Source organism: Beta vulgaris, chromosome 6 (genome assembly GCF_026745355.1).
Source record: "Beta vulgaris subsp. vulgaris cultivar EL10 chromosome 6, EL10.2, whole genome shotgun sequence".
NCBI classification, from domain to species: domain Eukaryota; kingdom Viridiplantae; phylum Streptophyta; class Magnoliopsida; order Caryophyllales; family Amaranthaceae; genus Beta; species Beta vulgaris.
The window spans coordinates 43522718-43543205 of record NC_079207.1 but is presented as its reverse complement, the minus strand read 5'-3'; the positions used below and the strand labels follow the sequence as shown (position 1 = coordinate 43543205).

The following is a 20488-nucleotide window of genomic DNA, read 5'->3' as shown; positions in this document are numbered from 1 at the left end:
CATGCCCTAAGAACATTACTTGATCCAACCAAAAATCACACTTACTCAGCTTTGCATAGAGTTTCTCTCTTCGCAATATTTCAGATACCTCCCTCAGATGTTCTTCATGCTCTTGGCGATCTTTAGAGTACACCAATATATCATCAATAAAAATTACCACAAACCGATCGAGCAAAGGCTTAAAGTACCTCTGCATTAAATCCATAAAATGCTGGTGCATATTGTGAGTCCAAACGGCATCACCACAACTCATAATGCCATATCTGTCCTGAATGCTGTTTTCGGTATATCTTCCTCCACGATGCGCATTTGATGATACCCCGACCTTAAATCGATCTTTGAGAATATTCCTGCCCCCTTCAACTGATCGAACAAGATCATCAATTCTGGGTAATGGATATCTATTCCGGATTGTGATTTTATTAATTTCCCGATAATCTATACACAATCTCATCGTACCATCCTTTTTCTTCACAAACAACACTGGTGCGCCCCATGGAGACACACTAGGTCGGATATAACCTTTCTGCAACAATTCTTCTAATTGCTTTTTCAATTCAGCCATTTCTGCAGGAGCCATCCTATAAGGAGCTCTAGATATCGGTGTCGCCCCCGGCACCAGATCAATATGAAAATCAACCACCCGATGCGGTGGCATCCCGGTAAATCTCCTGGAATACATCCTGGAAATCTCTTACCACGGAATTTCTTCAATTTTCCTTTCCTCCTTTTTACCCCTTCTATTTGATTCACATACCCCATACCTTCAGGTATTATCTCTGTATCATTCTAATTATCACCTCACCTTTTTCCACCGGTCCCACCATTTCTTCTTTATACACAATGTTATCTCCGCATGGAGACCTCAATCTGACGGCTCTAGCATAACATTCTATCACCGCCCTATTTTTACTTAACCAATTCATTCCCAAAATCACATCATAATAATCCAAATTAAAGGGTATCAGATCTACCCGCAATTCGGACCCTGCTATTCTAATTTCACAATTTCTAAATATCCATTTACAACATATCGACTCCCCATTTGGCATACAAATATGCATATTTAAAGGTTGCACACATGGTCTACACGGCAGATTGCTAACAAACACATTTGAAACAAATGAATGTGAAGCTCCAGAATCAAATAACACCTTACCATCGAAGTTACATACAAGAAATCTCCCTGAAATTACATTACCTGGCAACTCCTGCAGCTCAGGAATCTCCTTCGCTTCTGTCTTAACAGCAAATAACTTCCCTGCTGCTTTCCCTTGATTGCCATGCTGAATCCCTTTTCCGGCCCTACCTTGACTTGAACTTCCTTCTCCAGCTGCCAGCATCAACATATTCCCTGTTTATTATTTCCTCCTATCCTTCCTGATTCCTTCCACAAAGGGCACTCACTAATTCGATGCCCAACATTTTTACATTTAAAACACACCATTTGCCCCGAACAATTTTTGCCATAATGATTCTTCCCACAACGATTGCACTTCCATTCTGTTCTACCTCCTCTGCCATTCCCAGCTAGCCCTCTGACTACTTGAGTGGGCTGTCATTTCTGTTTTTGCCTTCTTGAATCCCCCTCTTTAAATTTCCTCCATTTCTTCTCTTTCTGAACTCCTCATCCTTCATCTCAATTCTCTCTTGTTCCAGAGCACGATCATACAACTCTTCAAAGGTGGTATATGTCCCAATTCGTTTCTGATACTTTAAATTCAGACCCTCAAAGAATCGCATCATTTTCACCCTTTCATTACTCACGAAGTCAGGTGCAAATCGAGACAATTCAAGAAATTTTGCTGCATACTCCAATACAGACATTTTCGCTTGCTTCAGAAATAAAAATTCATTTTCCTTCATCCTCCGTAATGCGGAGGAAAGAATTTATTCTTCATTTTCTCAACAAACTCTGTCCAAGTAACTTCTGATTTCTGAGCTATTCCCTTGGTGGTATTCCACCAAATGTCAGCTGGACCTTCCAAATAAAAAGTAGCCATCTTCACCTTCAAAGCTTCAGGGAACTGACTACATCCAGCAATTTGCTCATATATGTAATCCAATCCTCGAACTTGACGGATCAGATTCACCGTCATAGTGGTGCTGCTATGAGCAGCCAACCGCTTATAAAACTTTCCTTCATCGTCATTCTTATTCTGATTCTGTTTTTCCAGTATCTCCAAGAGTCGAGCATTCATCTCTTTCAGTTCCTGTAATTGCTTATCTTTATCATTCTCGACCTCTAGTGATTTGGATGCACCTTCTTGACTTGCCATTTCCTACATATTCAATTGCAATACTCAGTCAAATATTCATACACATTTTTTCTTTTTACACTTACTTAATATAATGACTTCGCAACTCTACTTCATATATATAAATTCATGATAGCATTGCAACCTTGCTGTTTATTTATATATGTTTTTGGATACAAACAAACTGATTCTTCCTTATTATTTAATTACACCTTTCATGCAACATACATACTAATCTTTAGATAAACTGAGCATTACATAAAGAAATAACATATTTCAGAAGTTCCCCTCCACTTTTCCTCCTTGGTACATTCCCTTGCTCAATCAATTTATAAGGATCATAATAATAACCACTATCGTCACTGCTTAATTGGCGGAGTCTCCGGAAATAGTCAGGCCCACAAATCTTACATCCTTATCTTCCCCAAAAGTGTGTACCAGATTGGTTGAATCTAGTAGATACTTGACCCTTGCACTGTTGGGTTCTTGAGGTAGAGTGACTCCTAGTTCCCACTGGACGAACTTATCCACCTCCAAACTTCCAGCCATCCTCTCTTCCTCTCTATGGGTAATACGATCATACATTTCCCTCCAATGTGGGTCATTCGGATAAATTTGCCCCTGTCTCTGCCGTTCCATAGTGATATCCATCTCTCGCCTAACTTCCTCCACTGTGCCTTCCCATCTTATCAAGCTCTTTCTATATTTTCCATAGTCACCCCGTACCCTTGGATTGCCCCAGTAGCCACATACATTCTTAACAAACTCCAATAAGTTCTACGGAAACTAGCCCACGGTTCACAACTCGGCAAGGTCTTTATTATAGCATATGCTGTATTCCAGTCCGCCAATAATGGTTATTGCTAGTCGGCCCCATCAATTCATTCCATTCCCGGATGTATCCTAATACCTCATTTGCATGGTCAATAGCATCATCCCACCACTTACCAACAGCGGTATAGGTGTCAGGTTCTCTTAAATAGGGTACCTCCTGGTTAACACTCTCGCTGGATGATCTTGAGGCCATCTACACAGAATTCTAATGTTTATACAATCATAACATACATATTATATGCACATAAACTTGATGTACATAAACACATATTCACATCATCACATAAAATTATTATCATTATTTTATTCTATTATTATCATTATATTTTTTTTTTTTTTTTGAAAATATAATTACGAATATATATATCATTATAAATTTCAAAATTCAAAATACTTAGTGTAATAAGTTTTCAAATCGTTTGCTCTGATACCAAGTGTAACAGCCCTCCATAGTTAGCAGCTTACTTATGACTAACTCTAATTAAATAAATGAATAAGCTACTAATTAGAGATGCTGTTAATACAGATTCCTAACCCCCTGCCCTTGGAAGGTTAAGAACCTGCATAAATCTGAGCATAGTTTATGAAAATCCACTTAAAATACTTAATTATTACATCGTAGTCTAAGTAATTAAAAGTTGAATCCAAAAATATAAGTTACATCCCATAATTAATTTATACAATAACATCACGCAGCAGCAAAACATATATCACGAACTTTCAAATAAAGTTTATCTTTGACCTTCAGCTTATTCCTGCAAAACAACTGAATCTGCCCCCACCAGGACAGGTTCAAAGGAACAAAACAGTCAGCTACGCTGGTACACAAGTCCCACTAGTTTTCAAATATTAAGGTGGCGGAAATTAGACTTTAATGTTTAAATAGAATCATAATCCATGAATCTCGATATTTCTTTGCTATAAATATTATAATACTCCTCCTTCGTAATTAGGTAGCATAATAGTAGTCATACATCATAACAAATAACTTTCCAAAAACAATACTTATACTTTTCCAAAACTCACTAAAATATATCGATACAAAACTCAAAATACTTTCAATTAGGGAAGGAACATAAATGGAACTTTTGAGGGACGTCTCCCTACTTTTATTTACTTCTGCTTGCAAGACTTTCTAGGTCATGACCCTATATAACAGAGCAATCCCCGCTCCGGAGCAATACCCGCTCTAATAACTCAAAGAGCAAACCCGCTCTACAATTATTGTTCATCACTGCCAATGCAGTTACTTCCCTTAGAAATAGCTTTTAACTTATAACTTAATTATATTCAAAACTTATTTGCCAATACTTGATCAACCAACTTAATAATCAACTTAGCTTAGTTATCAAAACAAGTTTCGAAAACGCAATTGTTATGTCAAGTTCCGCTATATTTGGAATAATGACTTAACAACCATGAATCGAAAGGATGTGATGGTTAAATAAGGTGATTAAAGGATGGTTTAGCAAGATAGGACAGTAGGTGAAAGGTTTATAAGTACTCGTATCATAAGAAAGATTACTTTACACAAATAGAACATAGGTCCATTTAGATGGTTCTCGGTTTGGTGTGATTAACAATGGCTCTAGGCGATGAATTAACAGGACTAGTTGGGTTTAGCCAAGGTTTAGGATTCTCACTTCATATATAGGTACATACAGTAGGGATTCATAAAAAGAAACACATCGAAAGGTTTGAAAACGCAAGGGTTTACAAGTCCAAGAGTTGTTACGCGAATAGTTGAGTTTTTAGGTATAGTTTTCTTCTCAAAATAGGTTTGATTTAATTTACGAAAAAGATAGGTTGCAAGGTCATTAAGAAGCAATATAAGTGTATTTACAGTAGGTTATCATGTAAGGGTAACAACAATGGAAGCACTGAATACCATAACACAATCGAAACAGAAACGCGCTTTAATCGGTTTTTAAGAGGAACTTGACATGCAATGGTTTTTTATTCAGAATCATCAATCCTAAAGTATAATTAACATATTGAAATCACTTACTTATAACTCATTACCAATACAGTAAGTTCTCCATATAAAAACACACATTCGTAGCTCAAAAATTTCCATAAACAAGCTTTAAGACAAAAATTAAGAAAATCAGCTTTAACGGTGGTTCTTGTGTACCTTAATTTGGTGTTTAGGAATTTAACCCTTGCTTAGCAACTCGTACTACTCCTCCAGCAACTCCTTAAGACCTTAATAAACACATTCATCACCTTAAAGTTAATAATAAACCCAAAGAAATCAAATTTAAAACCGATATACCTCAGGCATGCTGAAAATCAACCATATCTCACCTTCCTTAGTTTTTCTTTGGCTTACAATGTTGAAACCTCAAAACTAACGTCTACCCAGTATGAAAAACACCTTGAAGAACCCAGGGAAGTGCTTTCATGTGAAAAATCAGAGCAAAGAACCCAAGAGAACAAGCTGCCAAAAGCTTGTTGTTGGACGCCAGAAATGGCGTGAAGAGAGAGAGAGAAAAGAAGAGATGTTCTTGTGGTTGTTTGTGAATTGATTTTGATGATACTGAATGAGAGTCTTCCCATCTCATATATGCAGAATGGGTAAGGGAAAACTTGTCATTTCCGGTTTAGTAATAGGGGTAAAATCGTCCTTTCACTTACTTATGCACTAATCAGATTTTTCTAAAGCTTCAACTTGGATTTTGTTCCTTACTTCCTACCTAATCCTTAATTATTCTTAGCTAAATTTCTCCAAAGTATACCACATATCTTAATGAAGGTATCTTAACCTAATCAACTCCTTAATCTTACTTCCTCGGCTAATACCTCGATATCAACTACTAACACAAATCCTATAATTCAGAGGCAATATTCAATGCACCTATCATAATTCATAAATTACTTAATTATCACATAGCTCATGTTATTAGTTAGTTAATAACACAAAATATCCACGTTAGCAACAAATTCATATAACATTTATTTACACTTTTAAAATTCGGAGCGTATCGATTATAATTACTTAATCGTCATTAACTTAGTTAATTACGGATTATTGAATCTAATATTAGCTTAATAATTCAGGCTATTACATCGATGCACTAGGTCTGATATAACTTTTATCTAAAAGTTCTTGCAATTGCGTCTTTAACTCACTCATCTCAGGAGGTGCCATTCTATAAGGTGCCTTAGATATAGGTGCAGTTCCAGGAACTAAGTCTATGGTAAACTCAACAACTCTTGCAGGCGGCATACCTGAAATTTCACTCGGAAATACGTCCATAAACTCATTTACTATCGGAACATCCTCAAGTTTTAACTCAGCTTCCTTACTCACATCTTGCACACTACAGAAGAATAACTCACACCCCTTTTTCCTAAATTTTCTCACTTGCATAGCATAGATAACTCCAAACTTCTTTGATTTCCCAAAACGTCTATAGGAGGTCAATTTTCCCAAAGGGTTTCTTAACACTACCTTCTGAATCTCACATTCGATTTGGCCTTGAAATGACTTAACCAATTCATCCCAAGAATCACATCTAGGTCTCCTAGGTTGAACTCAATTAAGTCGGATGGAAATACAAAGCCTCCTATATTCAAAGGCAGATTTCTAAATAACTTGGTACACCTTATGATTTCCTCAATAGGTATGCTAATAGGCAACTCTAACACTTCAAAATCTACTAAACCCAATTGAATTTCCTCAATCAAAGCTTGCTCAAATCACTGAGCCTTTAACTCCTCAGTCCTCAGTGGCTACTACTTCAAGTGCAAATCTAGACAATGCTATGAACTTGCTATAATACTTAGAGATAGTCATATTTCTCATCCTAAGCTTTATAAACTTCTGGGCTTTTAGTTTCCTCATAAAAGTAGGGTAAAACTTTTCTCTTTAAGCAGCAATAAAGGATTCCCAAATAAACTCTTTCATAATACTGAGTCGAGTCTCATTCTCTTTCCACTATAAGTCAGTCTCATCTTTCAGATACGGTATAACTTGACCTACTTTCACACTCTCAGGACAGTTCACAGCCCAAAAATCTTTTCAAACTCCCTAATCCAACTTTCTAAGAGGATAAGGTCAGCTTACCCCTTAAGGTACGACGGTTTAATCTTAGCTAGTCTCTCAAACATGTCCCAGCAGAATCGAGACGCTCAACTCTCTCGAGTCAAATTCTCTGCCAATAGGCGAATAGTAGAAGCGAAGGCATCATGATTGTTTGAGACTCTACTTCGCGACTGAAACTTAACGTAACTCTACTTTAGGTTCCAGCACAACTTACATGGTCATATAATAAGGCAACATTTGATTTGATCATCAAAGATCGCATCAACAAACAATTCCACTAAGTTTCAACATGAAGTGTTCTCTAATAATCACATAATCGTTCATGTAAAATATATTCACATCAACGTGCAAGTAGAAACAAGCAAGCAAGAATATAATCACATGATCAAAAGAATAATAAAAAAAATATTCCCATCACGTGCGCAGAATGAATTCTTACTCACTCATATAGAGAAATAATAACTTATATTCCTCAATCGATAATAAGAATATTTTCCCAATCCAAAATAACCAACTTATTCCTCAATAATATAAAGAATACTCAATAAGGAAATTTAAACCATTGTAGCTTGACTACTTTCCAACAACTAATCTTAAACCATAAATAAATACTCTATGGAATTACACCATCATTCTCATCCTTGTTTCCTTTATATGGAGTAAACATTTCATCTTCAAAGTCTCCATAGTTTTCACTATAATAATAGTAGTAACAATAATAACTTGAGTTCCTAGATCTAGTAGATCTTCAAATACTTTTGGATTGATGTCCATTTCATCCATCTCTAAAACACTCACATCGCTCAAATAGGGTCTCCAAATAATATTGTAGATGTCCTTTCAGGTTTGCACTCTAGTACAATCAAACTCTTGAATTACTTCATATATCACTAACAAGGATACCTACTTTTAACCCATAATGCATACTGATCTCCAAGCTAATGTAACTATAACTTCCAGGCTCATGACATCGAACATTCTCATCATCACTCAATATAATTGGGTTATGATGGCTTCCTACTCTATTAACTTGCCTGACAATTCTATTAACTTGTATGGCAGACATGGTTAGGGATCTACAACAAATAAACCATAATGGTTTAGCACTCTCTCTAACGTGTTCCCACAAATAATCAAAAGGTAAACAAAAACAAAGGCATGTAACTATACACTTTGCAGGCAAGAATTATAAACAATTAGCAGGGAAGAAAAACATTCATGCATCATTAGCAGGGAAGTAAAATAATAATGCACTTATTTGCAGGGAAGAAATAATGATGATGCTGAACTAACTTTTTAATGCAGGCATATAATATTTCTATCCTATAAGCCCTTCTTATACTACCCATTCTCACAATGCAATACTATAAACCTTAAAGGCATGAAAAATAATGCAGACACTTTTTATAAATAACATTACTTTTGTGCCTAAAATAATTTTTCGAAATAAAAAAAATTCGGACTCCAAGGTTACTCGAAAAAAGATTCACTCGAAATAATTTTTTTTTCTTTTTAGGACTCAGCACGTTTTCGAAAAAATTTTTTTTTTTTTTTTCGAACTCCTCAAATTTTCGAAAAAAAAATTTTCGAACTCACAAATTTTTTTTTTTCGAAAACAACATTTTCGTACCTCTAACTTTTCCAAGATTTTGGTGTTTCTAAAAAAAAATTCTGAAATAAAACGTAGGAGCAATACTAAGGTTTTCTCCAAAAAGCCAATAAGCTAGGTAACTAGAAAAACTAAAGTCACTTATGAGCTAGTTAGTTAGGCGCCTATAAGTCTTAAACTAACCTAAAGCTCCCAGATACCACTTTGTAACACCCCGATAATTCTCTCTTTCTAGAAAATACTTTTATAACAAATCTAGAGAATTACCCAGGCATTATCGCCTGTGTGATAACGTTTCGGCTTACTCAGAATTTTGCAGCGAAAAACAATTTACTAAAATAAAATCAACTTTATTAAACTTATGAAATAAATGACAACTGTTTGGAAACTAAAGCACACCAACTAAAAACCTCAAACTTAAGTAAAGATGTCCCTACGAAAACAACTTAAACTATGCTAAGTATAAGCCTCTCCATTCCAGATTCCCAATGTGATGCATCTGCGAACCTGTAATGTCAATGCAATACTGACTCTGCTCACTAGAAGGATCATCACAGGATCAATAGGCAAAGCCATGATCACACACACAAACAAGCACGTAATCAGCAAAGCTGAGTACTACATATCAGACATAAATAATCCTAAACATGGTACTACAACATAACTGGTAGAAATAAATAATAATAATAAGCATATAACAAACTGCATATGACTCTTACTGAACTAGACTCTAAACTTTTATTTCTTCTTTAATGGAATAGTTATGGGATGAGTTGTCTATACTGAAGTAGGAGATATGGGAGCTACCACATATTCCAATTGACCTGCGATATCGAGGAATCTTTGAGCTAAAGAGGAAAGGTGATCAATCCAATCCCAGGAAAGCCATGGGCTACCACCATGTACTCCAACCCTTAGTGTCCAACTCTAGACGTGCAGCAGTCTAAAGTCTATAACCTATCTCGTTTCACTTTACGTTGCATTCATTTTTATACTTGTGTTGACACCAACCAAGCACATAACACTCACAACTAACAATCACATCAACATCACAAAACTCCTTTTTAATCTTAGAATCAACAAATGTTCACAACTTATCATTCAAGACTCCTTTAACTTCTTTTATTCTTTACTAACTTGCCTGTTGAACCTAGCCAACAGTAAACTGTACCTTTATATAGGTATAACTCATATTTACCAAATAAGATCCACGGTTCTTATAAGATAAATAAATAATCTCAAAGAATCTATGTAACACATGATTCAAACTTACTTACATTAATTCACTCACGAATTAATACCAAAAACTGAACTTATCTGCTTGCATCAAACTTCCATACAAACAGTCATACTCATACATATTCTTAGTTCACATGTAGCACACAGGCAAGTAACATGTAAAGCAATTTCAGTAAATCATATATATGAACAACAAGGTCCTATATATGATACTAATAAATAAAAACATCCCTAAGGCATGTTTCTAAACCATATAGCACGTAGACTATGTACGTACCTTGTGTAAACGAAACGGTAGGCCACTTTTACTCTCTAAAAGTCCCCTACTATGAATTCTCCGCCTAGAAAATAAAATAACAAAGTAAATACTTGAACTAAAAATTTACAGCAACTTTAAAAACGTCCCAAACCCTTTTAAACGTCTTTAAAATCGTTTTTATGTATTAAACTTTCGTTATTTTTAATCCCTAGTATAGTACAACTATTCTAGTGATTAAAAATCATTAAAAACCTTTAAAATACAAACTTTCTGAAATTCCAGCATTTATAAAAATTTATAAACCTTCTGAAAATATATTCAATGCATATAAAAATCATATTCTAATCAAAACTCATATTCATACTTTAAATATATAGTTTCTAGTGATTTAAAACCCTAAAAACCATATCTTTCATAATAAAAACTGAAAATAATAAATCTGAAATTATTATTTTTATACATATGAAAACCGAAAATATATTCTTCATATAAAATAATAATTTAAATCATAAACGTGCTAAAAACAATAAAATAATGAAAAACTAATACTTTAATGGAATCTCAAAGAACAAGAAAAGAAAAACAACCAAAACAATAAGGAGGAAAAGAATCAAAAGGAAAAAGGAAGAAAAAGAGTAATATACCGAATTCGCGAGTGAAATATGGCAGCAGAATTGCGAAACTTGCAGAGGCCATAACTAATAGAATAAGAATCGGAATTGAGTGATTCTTGAGCCTAACTTCAATAACTTTTCGAGATCTACAACTTTCAAGAAGGAAGTTTGGCTAAAAATTAACGGAACTATAAGAAATCTGGCCAATCATATTCGGGTGAAAGAAAAAACGAGTGAAGAGAGGAAAAAAGAAAACCATGAGGAGAGAGAGAATAGAAAGTGGCGTGATTCTGAAAAAATAAGTGTGTAGGGTGAAATAATTGGGTTTTAGGATAATTACATAAAGGCTAATCCTTTTAGGGTTAGGAAAAGAGATAAGATTTAAAAAGATTTGATGACTAATAAGATGATCAACTTAGGACTTTAATCATCAACAGGACTCTTTTCCTTTTTTTTTATCTTTTTAGGAGTTTCGATTCCATTAAACTTCTTTTTCAAAATACTTTTAATATTTAAACTTTTATTAAGACATGCTTAATTAAAACATTTTCAATTTTATTAAGCTATGAAAATATTTTTAGTTGACTTTTAAAAATAGTCAACCCTTTTTAAAAGTCAAATCATTTTCCAAACTCATTTGGATTTAAATATAATTACATAAATTCTTTAATATATTTATGAAAATCCTTTAAAAATGTGGGGGATTACATATACACACGCTCAGGTATGCGGTTATTGGTGTTGTTATTGCGGTTATTGTTGTTGGGGTTAGAGTTGCCGTTATTGGATCCCTTACCGAAATTCCTTTGAGGGTTTTGATGGTTTTGGTTCCCATTATGCTTCTTTTCAAACTTCTGGACCTCGGGGTTTGGATTATCTTTCCGTTTCTCACCCTGCTTACCCCCTTCTTCTCTCTTCCTGATGGCATAAAGACGAGCAGTTTTGCCAAGCACGTGATCTAAAGAGGTGAATGTATCTCCCCCAGTCTTCCTTGCAGGTCAAGGGTAAGTCCTAGTTCGAAACGTGAGGCTTTAGCTTCCTCAGTAGGGGCAATTTCCGGGGCAAATCTCATCAGCTCAATGAACTTCCGGTAGTACTCCTCAACAGATAGGGTCCCTTGCTCTAACATCATAAATTCCTGGGCTTTCTGCTTCTTAAGGTATGGAGGGTAATATTTGTCCCTTAAGGCCTTTTTGAAGGTTTCCCATCCAAAACCAGGCTGATTCAGGAGGTTGTCCTTAGCTTGGGTCCACCAGAAATGGGCATCTCCCTGTAGGTAGTAACTAGCTAAGGGGCACATTTTTCTCATCAGGGCAGGATAGGGTGAAGAAAGTTTATCGAATTCCCCAACCCAGTTCTCTAATTCCTCGGGTCCCCCTTTCCCATTCAGTATCGGTGGGTTTCTACGGGAAACCTTCTTAGATAAATCCCAATCACGGTTGTGACCTTCGGCTAGGTTGGCTGTGAGCTGCACAAGGTCACGTATCGATTACTCGACATTCAGAGAGGTGTCAGGGGTGCCTCCTGTCCGAACTATTCTGCGCTGAAAATAACATGATAGCTATTTCAGTGACGTACACATAATCTTTTACTCACCTAACAATCAAATTGCACATATAACCAGTTATGGTTGCGAACAAACATTAAGTCTCTAGTGACTTGCACATAAACATCTTAAATAAGACGTCAAAACCAATAATAGAGAAAACACAAATGGAACATTAAAGGTTTTAAAAGATATATTATATATATAGGTATTTAAGAGATAAAACGATCGTTTCAAGCAATTAAATAGTTTTGTCGCAAAATAAGGTTTTAGTTCAACACCATTTTGGAAACATCTTTTATAACAACTTAAAGCTAACTTAGTCCTTTGGACCACTATACACTAACCTATCCTTGTACATCCTTTTAATTTATTCATATTTGAAGATTTTAAGAATCTTTCACAACTTCAATTGAGCAATCAACAACACATACGAATTCAAGGCACGAAACGAAATCACAATTGAAATCATTCCTATGACTTAATGCACATAACACAATCTATATGCTTCCATCCCATACTACCCATTTTAAAATCCTTTTAAAACGTCTTTGAAAATAGGAGCTTCTGGCTCTGAATCCAGTTTTGTAACACCCCCAAAATCCATACACGTCTACGATTACGTCGCATCGACTTTGGGAGTGTTACCGCCGCGATGAAACGCAAGGCATAATAAGAAAAATGTTAACTCAAACCATTGTCTCGAAAACTGAAATGCAGCGGAAATTAAAGTGTAACTACAACTCCGGAATCATCAACGACCCCTTTTATTTAAACCATAAACCAATTATGTAAATCATAGTAAATCTTATAGTACATAATTAAAATGCTTTAAGGTTCAAATACTAATGACTATCCCCGTATGCTCGATATCATGCAGCAGCACCAGTACACCTAGTCTGCTCCCCATTATCGCATCAATGGTCCATCACAGGTAAAAAAATACATAATAACACACAATCAGCTATGCTGAGTACATAATGAACAATTGAATGCATATAAACATAAACAAAGCAATAACGAACAATCCTAAGCATGATACTACAATACGTTATGTTATTTCACTATTTTGATAGTGACATATAATTAAAGTTTATATTTTATTAGTTTATTAATTCGGTTTTTAGTTTTCTTTTTAGAAGTAATTTGTTTATGCCTTAGATCTATTTCTCTAGTTTATTTTGTTACGTTTATTTTATTTTTCTAGTTTTAATTAGTGTAATTATCTTTAGGTTTCACAAATAAAATGATAAATACTTTATGAAGATTTGATTAGGTGTTTAATCAAGTTTAAAGTTATTTATAATTTATTTGTGTTATCCGATTAATATTATGGTTGTAACAAATGAAAAATATTAAGATTTCATAATATTGCTTTTAGTTAAGTGCTTGTGCAGCATCTATGGTTACCTAAAATCTAGGAGCCGCAAAACACTAACCTAAGGAGGCGCTTACAAAGTGAACGTTGAGGTAGTTCCTATAATTTAGGAACCGCAACAACCTAGCTATTTGTGAGGCGTGTGAACATGGAGAAGTGGCTGAGATCGTGGAAGCCAAACTGAACAAACTATCAATGGTAAAACTGCAACAGAAAGATCATGGAGAAGTAGCTGAAGCTACGTGTGATCATGGAGAAGTTTTTGAAGAAAATCGTGGAGAAGTGCTTGAGAAATTAGGTCTCTATAAATAGGCATTTGTAACTGATCTTTTAGTAATACTTTCAGAATTTTATGTAATATTCTTAGAGAAAGTACATTCGGTTTTCTTCTTCTTAGAAATTGATGTATTATAAATTGGGTTGAGTGAATCTAAGTCTGTAATCAATTTGAGAGAAAAAGAGAAAGAGAAGAGAGAAAGAGAAAAGGCTTTGAGTGAAGTCAAGGGAGAAGTCAACTGTTCAGGGGGAACAGGCTGACAGGGAACCAGTTCCTAGAGGAACAGAGTTGATCTGAGTTTAGGTTGTACAAAAGAGAGACTTTTGGCCTAAAAGTTATTAAAGAGAATTGAGTTAAAATCCCTCGTGGTCAAGGTTTTTCTTCCAATTGGGCCTAGGAAGTTTTCCTTGTAAAACTTCTGTGTTCCTACTTCTTTCTAAGTTCATGCAATTATTTCTTTCTTACTTATTCATTCTTCTATTTCCGCAAAAAGTTTGAAAATCTCTCCAACTACAATTCACCCCCCTCTTGTAGTTGCTTAAGTGTTCGTCCAAGACTAACACGTTACATCCTTTACTCTGTATTTAGTGGGCAGCAAACGGGAACCGTCATCTTACTAGAATCATACGGGCTACTTAATCCTTAATAGACAACTTGGTATTTGAGATGAAATACAAATACGGTTTCGTTCCGTCTCACACCCATCACGTAGTATGCATACCCCAAAGATCGTACGAAACCTTCCGCCTACTTGAGTTATCAAAATTTATAAGGACACTACTATCGTCACAGTAGGCTTGCGTAGGAGTGTAGAATAAGTCCCACACTCCCCCCATTGTTCATCACTTGTAGGGAGTCCAACTACAAGCTTATTGCCATAGTTCATTTTTAAATACTGTACATTCATACCACAACAACATAGAATCATTTAACATGTTCTCTTAGTTACAGTACTCAAATCTTTTCTCTTGCAACACTCTTATTACACTATGGATCAGATTAATATGAATACAATGCTCATGTTCATAATACGATAGAATTGCGCATTCCAATGCAACATATCAATTTCCAATCATAAACATGCTACCAAACAAACTCAACAAACAAAATGTTCCCTATCATGATTCTAGGTTCCAATAGAATAAATCGCAACCTAATCATGATACTAGTACTTGCAACTAAACTGGTACGCGTACGTACCTTGTAACAGAGAATTTTCGTTGTATTAACTGAACGTGCCGCTTATGGAATTGGGACCTAAACGATTAAGTAAATACTTTACTGCTACGTCCTTGATAATATTATCAACTAATACGTAACTAACTATAACGACTTAGTAATTCAAAATATAAACGATAGCTAAACTCATTGTTCATGAACTTCCTTTCTTTTCGTCTTTTAGGAGTCAAAGTTAGTGAGCAAACTGATTTTAGTTAGTGTAATAGTCCACTACCTTTACCAAACCCAATCAAGTCATATGTTCATTCGAGTCTTATGTCCAACCAAGTCTTATGTCCAACCAAGTCTTATGTCCAATCAAGTCTTTTGTCCAAAATGAGGTTCGCATAATAAGATTGTACTTCCAACTAATAACAATAATATAATTTCTCTACTTCCCACCTTACTTAGTTATAATCCTAAAACCAGATTCACAACATAAATCAGATTAATAGTTTAAACTAATTATGCACCTTAATTAGTTACTAATTAACTCGAATTACAAATTAATTAATTACAACTTAACTCAATTATAAAAACAGAATATAACATTAATAAAACTGATATAATATCATATACATATTAGGTTTTTAATACCGCTAAACTCGCCGGCGCAAATCACCGGCGACGTGATTCCGGCAGCCCTCGCTCGCGCACCATACGCACGCCACACCCCCGGATCTCGGCCCTCGCATGAGTCGCACACCACAGCAGCGACGCTGCTTCTCACCACCACAGTCGGATTCGTCGCACAACGCGACTTCGCCCGACTTAACCCTTGTCGCTCGCATTTCGCACAACCTGTCGCACCACCGCACACACAATCGCACCAGCAGCACGCACACACCCGAGCACTCACCATTGCTGGCCCAGCCAATTCGCTCGTTGGCACCCCTCGATCTCGCAGGCGTTTCGCACAATACAGTCGACCTCGCCTTCGAACACCGCACCCTCTGTAATACTCCGTATTTTTAATACTAATTAAGAAAATATAAAAGAATTAATAAAAAGGTATTTTTAATTTATTTACAAGTTAATAGGAATAAATTATTAGTAATATGAATTTGTTAGGAATTTTCGGAGTTTTAAAAGAATAACCTAATCTTCACTTGACCTAGGATGACTATCTTTTGAAGGGAGTATAAAAGGAAAAGGAAGGGAATTTCAGAAACCCTAAACCTTCTCCTTCTCCCTCTCCCAGCCGACCTTCCCTTTCACTCTCTCTCCTCAGCCGATTTTTCATATCCCTTCTTCTCTCTCTTTCGAATTTTCTTCTTCTCTCTCTCAGATCTTCTCTCTCTCGGGTTTCTCTCACTGCCTTTCTTCGTTGGCTTCTTGCGAAACATTCCGACGAAGGCTGCGCGTGGTTTGGCTCGAAGGTTTTGTGCGGTTCGAGAGTGTGGTGCGAGCGACGAGGTGGTTCGAGCGCGCGAGGGTTGGTGCTGCGCGTAGTTTGGCTCGAGGTTTGTGCGATTTAAGGCGAGGTTTCGGTGCGGGCGTGTCGAAGGTTGTGCGGGTGTGTCGAGGCTTTCGTCCGCGGGTTCGTGCGGCGTGTGTGTGGTTCGAGTGCTGCGACGGGGTCGCGGTGTTCGAGGGTTGTGCGCGAGGAACCGGGGTCGCGTGTGTGAGTTTGGACAGCAGAGGCCACCGGAGTTCCGTCGCCGGAATCTTTGTGCCGGCGAAAGTCAGTGGTATAATTTTGTACTTAATTAGTATGTCAGTTTATTAATTATTCTTATATTTACTGTTTTCGTAGTTAAGAAAGGTTTGTAATTATAATTAATAATTAGAGTGTTTAGTAATTTATTAGATTGTTAACTAGTTAAGTTATTGTTCTGTTTTAAGTATTAATTCTGTTAGGTTTGTAATTGGAATAAGTTGAAAGTAGGAAAAGTGTGTCTTATTATTAGTTATAGTTATTATTGTTTCAAGAGTAACCTGTTTCATGAAATCTGACTTGGGACGTATGACTCACCCTTTGGACATGGAATTACCTCTTGGACATATGACTTGTCTTGGACATATGACTTACCTTTTGGACATATGACTTGACTTTTGGACATAAGACAGGCTGGACTTATGACATTTTGGATTGGTAAATAGTGGACTAATGTTACTAAATAACTTAGTTACTCACTAATTCTGACTTCTAAAAGACGTTAAATTCACTAGATTAGAATTATAACGAAAGTTCTGGAATAAGGTTTTAACTATTGCGTAATTCGAATCGTTAGATCGTTATGGTCTTAGTACGTAGTAGTTGTTAGGTTATCAAGGACGTAACACTAAAGCTTTGTTTTAACGATTTAGGTCCCAATTTCATAAGCGGCTCGTTCTATTAAGTCAGCGAAAATTCTCCGTTACAAGGTACGTACGCGTACCAGTTTACTTTCAAAGCTTAGTATCATGTTTAGGTTCACATTCATGTTATTGGAACCTAGTACCATGATAGGGAACATTTGATTGTGATTGTTTGGTTAGACGTTATAACGTGAAATCAATATGATGCATTGAAATATGTTGCATTGAAATGCGAAGTTCTATCGTAGTGTAACATCAGCATTATTAATCTGATCTATAGAGTAACAAGAGTGTTACTAGGGATAAGATTGAGTTTGGTAATTAAGAGAGTATGTAAATGACTCCTTAAAGTTATAAAAGAATGATTGGTAATAAAAGAAGATTATGGCGATACTTGTAGTTGGACTCCCTACAAGTATAGAACAATGGGGGGAGTGTAGGACTTGTCCTACACTCCTACGCAGGCCTACTGTGACGACAGTAGTGTCCTTATATTTTGATAACTCAAGTAGGCGGAAGGTTCCGTTCGATCTTGGGGGTATGCATACTAAGGTGATGGGTGTGAGACGGAACAAAACCGTATTTGCATTTCATCTAATAGACCAAGTGTCTATTAAGGATTCAGTAGCCCGTATGATTCTAGTAAGATGACGGTGCCCGTTCGATGCCAAATAATGAAAGATTAAAGGATGTGAGATAACGTAGGTTCATATAACAGTTGTAATGTATGCATCATTTATGTTCATATAGTTTCAATGGTTCATTACGTACTCAGCATAGCTGACTCTGTGTGTTATTATGTGTTTGTTGTCCTGTGATGAACTATTGATACTTCAATGGGGAGCAGACTAGGTGAGCTGGTGCTGCTGCATGACATCAAGCATATGGGGGCTAGACTGTAGTTTGAAGTTAACTTTTGGTTTGATCATTAATGAATTTTATAGAACATTGTTACATGGTTTGAGTTTGAATAAAGAGGGGTCATCTATGATTCCCGAGTTGTAATTACATTTTCTATTCCGCTGCAATTTGGTTTTGAGACAATGAATTTGAGTTACCGTATTTCTAATTATGCCTTGCGTTCCATCGCGGCGGTAACACTCCCAAAGTCGATGCGACGTAGCTTTAGACGTGTATGGATTTTGGGGGTGTTACAAAACTGGATTCAGAGCCAGAAGCTCCTATTTTCAAAGACGTTTTCGAAACGATTTCAAAACGGGTAGTATGGGCTAGGAGCATATAGATCATGTCATGTGCATTAAGTCATAGGCATGTTATCATTGCACTTTGTTTGTATCTCGAACTTGTATGTACTCTCTGTGTAATTGAAATGGTGAAAGGTTCTTGAAATCTTCAAATGTGACTAGATTAAGAGAGTGTACAAAGATAGGTCTAAATTGATTAGACTCAAAACTTATTTAAGTATAAAAACCATTTTATTGATCGAAATGAGCTTGATTTCACTTATGGATTTCAAGGTTAAAATGAGCATTTACCTCTTTACAAAAACTTAGACTATTCTATTTTGTTTTTACTTTCGCAGATGGTTCACGACATAGGCTGTAGGGACTTTTTGATGAAACAAGTAGGGGAAGACTGGGATATGTGGTTCTTTAAAATGAAGTCTGCTATGGATTACAGAATTATGCAAGGGGAACAGTGGTTACGATCTGAGGGCTCTAGGATACACTTCATGCTTCGTTATGTTCCAGATATAGAGCCATATAGATTTGTTCATCGTAGGTATGGGGATATGTGGACTCCAGAAGGGTATTTCAATAGGAATAAGCATACCTACGGATACCAGAACCTCCCTTCCGAAAAGCACTTCCTCACTGACCTTAAATACTGCGAGAATGAGTGGAGGGTTCGTGAGACCAGGGGTCAAAACCCTTCTACTTCATCTGAAGGGGAAAGTTCGAGCAATAGGGCCGTAGATGGGAATTCTGAGAACCCAGGGGTCATACCTGAACCGCCATCAGCACCTGTGGCAAAGAGGCCAAGATACCAGCCATTTGAGGATGAGTTATTGCCGATGACTTTCAGAATCTTAGGACAGTCACTTACGTCTCTGATGATGAAAGGAACAATAGGACCTTCATTATAGTGTTGGGTGGGGTCCAGGTTGTACCAGGGTTACATGGGGAGGATGATGATGATGAGCCACCTCCACTAGAGGACATACCAGTTGAGGGAGGACCCTGCTGAGAATGAAGACCCTGTTGAGGATGAGAATCCTGTTCAGGGAGAGGATCCCATTGAGGAGGAGGATCCCATTGAGGAGGAGGATCCCATTGAGGAGGAGGATCCCATCGAGGAAGAAGACCCCGAGGAAGACCAAGGACCCATACTAGAGGATATATTCTTTGAGGACGGCGAGCCTGAGGCAGATGAGATTGACCTTGATGGAGGGATGGAGGATTCTGGATCAGAGGATGAAGCTCACCGTCTTGGCCCATAGTTCTTTTGAACATATATGTAGGATTAGGATTTTTGTTTTATTTTGATCGTTTTTGTTCATTTGTTATGTTAGGGATAATAAGGCTTGCATGCCGATTAGGGAGTAACATTATTTGATTTATATATATATATATATAGTATTCTTTACAAATATTACATTCCCATTTTCAATAATAGTGCATGTGTTATCTTTTATTGTTAATTGTGGCATCTTATTTTGGATGATTGTAATGCAAGTCAGTACAGACTTAAAGGTGTTCGCAATATATGTTTATATGTTAAATGTGTATTCGTTGAATAAGTTAAAACAAAAATTATGTGTAAGTCACTGAAATAGCTACTATGTTAATTTCAGCGCAGAATGGTTCGATCGGGAGGCGCCCCTGACACCTCTCTTAACATCGAGCAATCGATACGTGACCTAGTACAGATTACAGCCAACTTAGC

The 20488-nt window shown here is 36.4% G+C and overlaps 1 long non-coding RNA gene across 1 annotated transcript; it reads right to left on the bottom strand.

Annotated features, from left to right (window-relative positions):
* Positions 1-3653: 3653 nt before the first annotated feature.
* Positions 3654-5473, bottom strand: LOC130591945 (uncharacterized). The gene is made up of 3 exons (XR_008969928.1): positions 5400-5473; positions 5227-5297; positions 3654-3858 (listed from the first exon to the last, which is right to left on the bottom strand). It is a non-coding gene; the product is annotated as an uncharacterized LOC130591945 (long non-coding RNA).
* Positions 5474-20488: the final 15015 nt, after the last annotated feature.